This window comes from Rhinopithecus bieti, unplaced genomic scaffold (assembly GCF_001698545.2).
Source record: "Rhinopithecus bieti isolate Rb0 unplaced genomic scaffold, ASM169854v2 scaffold_6710, whole genome shotgun sequence".
NCBI lineage: Eukaryota > Metazoa > Chordata > Mammalia > Primates > Cercopithecidae > Rhinopithecus > Rhinopithecus bieti.
Genome location: NW_016805362.1, coordinates 3,205,195 through 3,211,374, shown reverse-complemented (window position 1 = coordinate 3,211,374; position 6,180 = coordinate 3,205,195). Strand labels below are relative to the sequence as shown.

The window sequence follows — 6,180 nt, the reverse complement described above, 5'->3', positions numbered from 1 at the left end:
AAGCTGATCCCCTGGGAGCTTCAGAGTTTAATGACTCCGCCTGATGATTTCCCCTATTCTTTTCCACAATGTGCTAAGTCAAATTATGGCCAAATTACCTATTCCATGGTAATTCAGCTTCTAAATATATTTTGCAGAGTGCTTCCAAAAGTTTAAAGAAAAAAAACAACTTTACATAAATTGTTTTTACTTGCTTCACCTTAAATCAGTTATTCGGTTCCTTTGAAAAACACGCTGCTTTAGCAACCCCCAAAGTGAACCCAGATACCCAGGACTACTGATTGTTGCATCAGAGGTTTTGAAAGCGCCAATGCTAGAAACAGGCCGACAGTTAAGCAGAGGCGGGCAGGACTGAAGCGGAGCCCGAGAAAGGGGCGGGAGGTCCCAGGGTCTCGGGTTGCGGGGTGGAGCAGCACTTCGTCGCCGCTGGGGTGCCGGGACTCCAGCGGCAGGGACGCCGCCATCATGGACTTCCTGCGGGACACGCGCGCGGGTCTCGCCGCCAGAACGATGCCTCATCCTCGAGGGTACCATCCCTCAGAGCGAGGCAGCAGGGGGAGTCACCGTGAACACTATCGGAGCCGAAAACATAAGCGACGAAGAAGTCGCTCCTGGTCAAGTAGTAGTAACCGGACACGACGGCGGCGGCGAGAGGACAGTGACCATGTCCGGAGGAGGCGCAGCCGGACATACGGCCGCTCATCTTCGCAGCACAGCTGCCGGAGAGCCAAGAGTGTAGAGGACGACGCTGAGGGCCGTCTCGTCTACCACGTCGGGGACTGGCTACAAGAGCGATATGAAATCGTTAGCACTTTAGGAAGGGGGACCTTCAGCCGAGTTGTACAATGTGTTGACCATCGCAGGGGTGGGACTCGAGTTGCCCTGAAGATCGTTAAAAATGTGGAGAAGTGTAAGGAAGCAGCCTGACTTGAGATCAACGTGCTGGAGAAGATCAACCAGAAAGACCCTGACAATGAGAACCTCTGTGTCCAGATGTTTGACTGGTTTGACTACCATGGCCACGTGTGTATCTCCTTTGAGCTTCTGGGCCTTAGCACCTTCGATTTCCTCAAAGACAACAACTACCTGCCCTACCCCATCTACCAAGTGTGCCACATGGCCTTCCAGCTGTGCCAGGCTGTCAAGTTCCTCCATGATAACAAGCTGAGGCATACAGACCTCAAACCTGAAAATATTCTGTTTGTGAATTCAGACTATTCACCTACAACCTAGAGAAGAAGCCAGATGAGTGCAGTGTGAAGAGCACAGCTGTGCGGGTGGGAGACTTTGGCAGTGCCACCTTTGACCATAAGCACGATAGCACCATTGTCTCCACTCGCCATTACCGAGCACCAGAGGTCATCCTTGAGTTGGGCTGGTCACAGCTTTGTGATGTGTGGAGTATAGGCTGCATCATCTTTGAGTACTGTGTGTGCTTCAGCCTCTTCCAGATCCATAACAACAGAGAGCATCTAGCCATGATGGAAAGGATCTTGGGTCCTCTCCCTTCCTGGATGATCTGAAAGACAAGAAAGCAGAAACATTTTTACCGGGGTCACCTGGATTGAGATGAGAACACATCAGCTGGGCACTATGTTTGTGAGAACTGCAAACCACTGCGGCAGTATCTGACCTCAGAGGCAGAGGAACACCACCAGCTCTTCAATCTGATTGAAAACATGCTAGAGTATGAACCAGCTAAGCAGTTGACCTTGGATGAAGCCCTTCAGCATCCTTTCTTTGCCTGCCTTCGGGCTGAGCCACCTAACAAGTTATGAGACTCCAGTCGGGATATCAGTCTGTGACCATCAGGCCCTGCGCCACCTTGCATCTTTTATAGCAGTGGGTGTCCAGTCCAGGACACTGGTCCTTTTTTTATAAAAGAGAACAGAACCAGAGTTCACTCCTTCCTCCTGGTTCTCTGTATACCTGTGAATATGTGAAATAGAGTAAATATGAAAGAATTTGTACCTATCACTTCAACTCCTGCCTTGTACATAATGCTGTTTCATTCACACACTTTCCACCCTCATCTGCCCCCTCATACAGAGTTGGATGGGGGCCGAGTGAGGTAACCAGGTGGCATCTACCCCATGTTTTATAAGGAATTTTGTAAAGTTTTATAAGGAATTTTGTGAAATGAAATAACGTACTTCATTTGACCCAAAAAAAAAATTAGTTGGGCGTAGTGGTGCACACCTGTGGTTCCAGCTACTCAGGAAGGTTACACAGAAGATTGCTTGAGCCTGGGAGGCAGAGGTTACAGCAAGCCAAGATTATGCCACTGCACTCCAGCCTGAGTAATAGAGCAAGACCCTGTCTCAAAAATTAAAAAAAAAAAAGTGAAGTAAGCCTCCCTAAAGGGCACCATTGTTGGGAAGGCCTAAATCTGGAAGTGCCTTCCAATGGGCTGTGAGGAGTGCCTGACCCTTCATGGAAGTTCTCTTTTTCCACGTAATAGTCCAAAAGGTTTGGTCTGGGGGAGTCCTGACAGGTCAGGGGAGGGAGAGGCCCAACCTGCCTCTTAGGGTTTGAGAAAGGTCTGTGAGAGAGGTCTGTCAACCATGAGAAAAACTCCTAGTCCAAAGCAACATAAAGAGAAGAGCTTGGGCCAAGACAAATATTTTAATTCTCTATTCCTTATGCTGGGAACTCATCTTGCCCCAATTCAAATGTAAGCCTTGCCTATAGAAAGTAATTTTTTTTTTTTTTGAGACGGAGTTTTGCTCTTGTTGTCCAGGCTGGAGTGCAATGGTGCGATCTCAGCTCACCGCAACCTCCACCTCCTGGGTTCAAGTGATTCTCCTGCCTCAGCCTCCCAAGTAAGTGGGATTACAGGCATGTGCCACCATGCCCAGCTAATTTTGGAATTTTAGTAGAGGCAGGGTTTCTCTATGTTGGTCAGGCTTGCCTCAGACTCCCTACCTCAGGTAATCTGCCCCCCTTAGAGTCCCAAAGTGCTAGAATTACAGGCATGAGCCACCGCACCTGGCCTAGAAAGTAAATCTTAATCTCTAAAACTCCCAGATATAAAGGGCAAAAAGGCAAAGGTGAACATTCAAATAATCAAGATCATAATGACTATTATTTTTCCTAGCAGATTCAAGGTCATGCTCACACACATTTGGTGAGATGTATTTTAACCAAACAGAAGGCACAAATATGTATCTTTTCTCACTAATTTGCCTGACTGCAAAAATTACCTACATTGTGTTCATTATTATAAAATTCAAAATAATTATCCCATGTAAAGTAAATGAAATGATGAATGCTATTTTATTTAAAATTCATTACTATAACTTTTTTCCATATAAGGAGCTAGGTTTAGAAATTAAAGCCTCTGAGGCCGCGCTGGTGCTCAGCCTGGTAATTCCCTAGCACTGTTGGGAGGCCGAGGCGGCGGATCACGAGGTCCAGGAGATCGAGACCCTATCCTGGCTAACACGGTGAACCCGCTCTACTAAAAAAAAAAAAATTAGCCGGGCGTGTGGGTGCGCGCCTGTAGTCCAGCTACTTGGATGCTGAGGCAGGAGAATGGCGTGAACCTGGGAGGCCGGAGGCTTGCAGTGAGCCAAGAATCGCCGCCACTGCACTCGCAACCTGGGTAACACAGCGAGACTCCGTCTCAAAAAAAAAAAGAAATTAAAGCCTCTGAATAGGCCAGGCATGGTGGCTCATGCCTGTAATTCCAACATTTTGGGAGACTGGGGCAGAAGGATGGCTTTTGGCCTGGAGTTCAAGGCTGCAGTGAGTTATAATAGTGCCATACCACACCAGCCACACCAGCCTGGGCGACAGAATGAGACCCTGTCTCTTAAAAAAATATATATATATATATGGCTGGGCACCGTGGCTCATACCTGTAATACCAACACTTTGGGAGGGTGAGGCAGTTGGATCTCCCAAGGTCAGGAGTTCCAGACCAGCCTGGCTGACATGGTGAAATCTCATCTCTACTAAAAATACAAAAAATTAGCTGGGCATGGTGTCGGACGTCTGTAATCTCCATTTACTCAGGAGGCTGAGGCAGGAGATTTGCTTCAACCCGGGAGGCAGAAGTTGCAGTGAGCTGAGCTTGTGCCATTGCACTCCAGCCTGGTCAACAAGAGCAAAACACTGTATAAAAAAAAAAAGTATATATATATGTGTGTTTGATAAATCCCAAGGATAAAGTCATTTTACTTGGCTAATTGCAATTTTATAAACTAAAAGGACAAAAAGAAATAGCTTTGACAGACGTTTCTAATGAATCATCTTTATTGCTGTAAACTCATAGAAAACTGTTAAAATTGTTACTATAGTGAATAATAAAAGGAAAGTATTTTCAGAACTTCCAGGCCAAATTGATGTGCAGAGTTTTCTTAGATTCCAAAAACTGTAAGGGTAAAGGGACCCACACAAGACTTGAATTCATTCATTCTACACTATCCCTGACATTTGAAGGTCATCCAGCTTAAAACAAAACAAAACAAAAAACTCAAGTGATAGTAAACTCACTACTTTCAAAGGAACTTTATTTAATCTTCAGGAAACTTCATTTTTAAAGTTCTTCTGTATATTGAAAATAAATCTTTCTTCCATCTACCTCTTGGCCTGAGTCCTATCCTTTAGGACCATACCTTCAGGAACAATCACTCTTCATGCTCCCTCTGCATCTGCTCTTTTCCAGGGTCTATCAGGTTCTTTTTTTTTTTTTTTTTTTTTTAAGAGATAGGGTCTCCCTATGTTGCCCAGGCTGGTCTTGAACTCCTGGGCTCAAGGGATCCTCCTTCCTCAGCCTCCCAAAGTGCTAGGATTACAGGCGTGAGCCACCACACCTGGCTCCAAGGCCTTTCAGTTCTAAGGATCAGTGATTTGGGTTGAGTTTGGCTGTGTGGTTCTCCTGCCAGTCTTACTGGGAATCACTTATGCAGCTGCAATCATCAGGCAGTCTGACTGGGGCTAGATGGTCTAAGATGACCTCATTCCTTATATCAGACACTGTGCTGAGCATTTTATTTGCATTATCTCTGTTACTTTCTCAACAACCTAGGAGATAAACCCTATTATTATGTCGTATTAGAAATGAATATAGGTGAAAAAGAAATTTAAAAAAATAAAAAAGAAATGAATATAGGTGATACACTGAACAGGTGGGACTCACAGTTATATTTGGAAAAACAACTGGCTTTCTTTTCTCCACTTTTCATTCAAACCTGTTTTAGTGGGATGACTTGCTTTAGAAGCAAGCCCTGTGACTTATCTGGTCACTGTTAGATAATAAAAAGTCTGATTTTTGCTGGGCACAGTGGCACACACTTACAGTCCCAACTACTCAGGAGGCTGAGACAGGATCATTTGAGTCCAAGAGTTTAGATCCAGCATCCAATCTGGGCAACATTTGAGAACTCCTATCTCTTCTGTTTTGTTGTTGTTGTTGTTGTTTAAGAGACAGAGTCCCACTCTGTCACCCAGGCTGGAGTGCGGTGATGCGATCACGGCTCATTGCAGCCTCTATCTCCCAGGTTCAAGTGATTCTCCCACTTCAGCCTCCCCAGTAGCAGGGAATACATGCACATGCCACCATGCCTGGCTAATTTTTTTTAATTTTTTGTAGAGATGGGGGTCTCACTATCTTGCCCAGGCTGGTCTTGAATTCCTGGGCTCAAGCAATCCTCCCATCCTAGCCTACCAAAGTGTTGGGATTACAGGAATGAGCCCCTGCACCTGGGCTTTTTTTCTCTCTCTCTCGAGACAGGGTCTAGCCAGGCACGGTGGCTCGTGCCTGTAATCCTAGCACTTTGGGAGTCCAAGGTGGGAGGATAGCTTGAGCTCAGGAGTTCGAGACCAGGCTGGGCAACATGGTGAGACATCATCTCAAAAAAAAAAAGAAAAAAGAGAGGGAGAGAGACAGGGTCTCACACTGTCACCCAGGCCACAGGCCCTCACCACAATGCTCAACTAACTTTTTAATTTTTTGTAGACAGGTTCTCTCCATATTGCCCAGGCTGGTCTTAAACTCCTGGGTTCAGGCAATCCTCCTGCCTTGACTTCCAAAAGTGTTGGGATTACAGGCATCAGTCACCACACCCAGCCATATTTATTTTATTTTTTTTCTTAAATATTTTCACATACCCAGGAAAGATCTGAGAAAAGAGTCCTATTGTTTTTTTGTTGGTTTTTTTTTTTCCTTTTTTTTTT

The 6,180-nt window shown here is 45.6% G+C and overlaps 2 pseudogenes; both read left to right on the top strand.

The window, feature by feature from the left end:
* Positions 1-453: 453 nt before the first annotated feature.
* LOC108529758 (dual specificity protein kinase CLK2 pseudogene) lies at positions 454-952 on the top strand (annotated as a pseudogene).
* On the top strand, positions 676-1,805 carry LOC108529757 (dual specificity protein kinase CLK2 pseudogene; annotated as a pseudogene).
* The last annotated feature ends 4,375 nt before the right edge of the window (positions 1,806-6,180 follow it).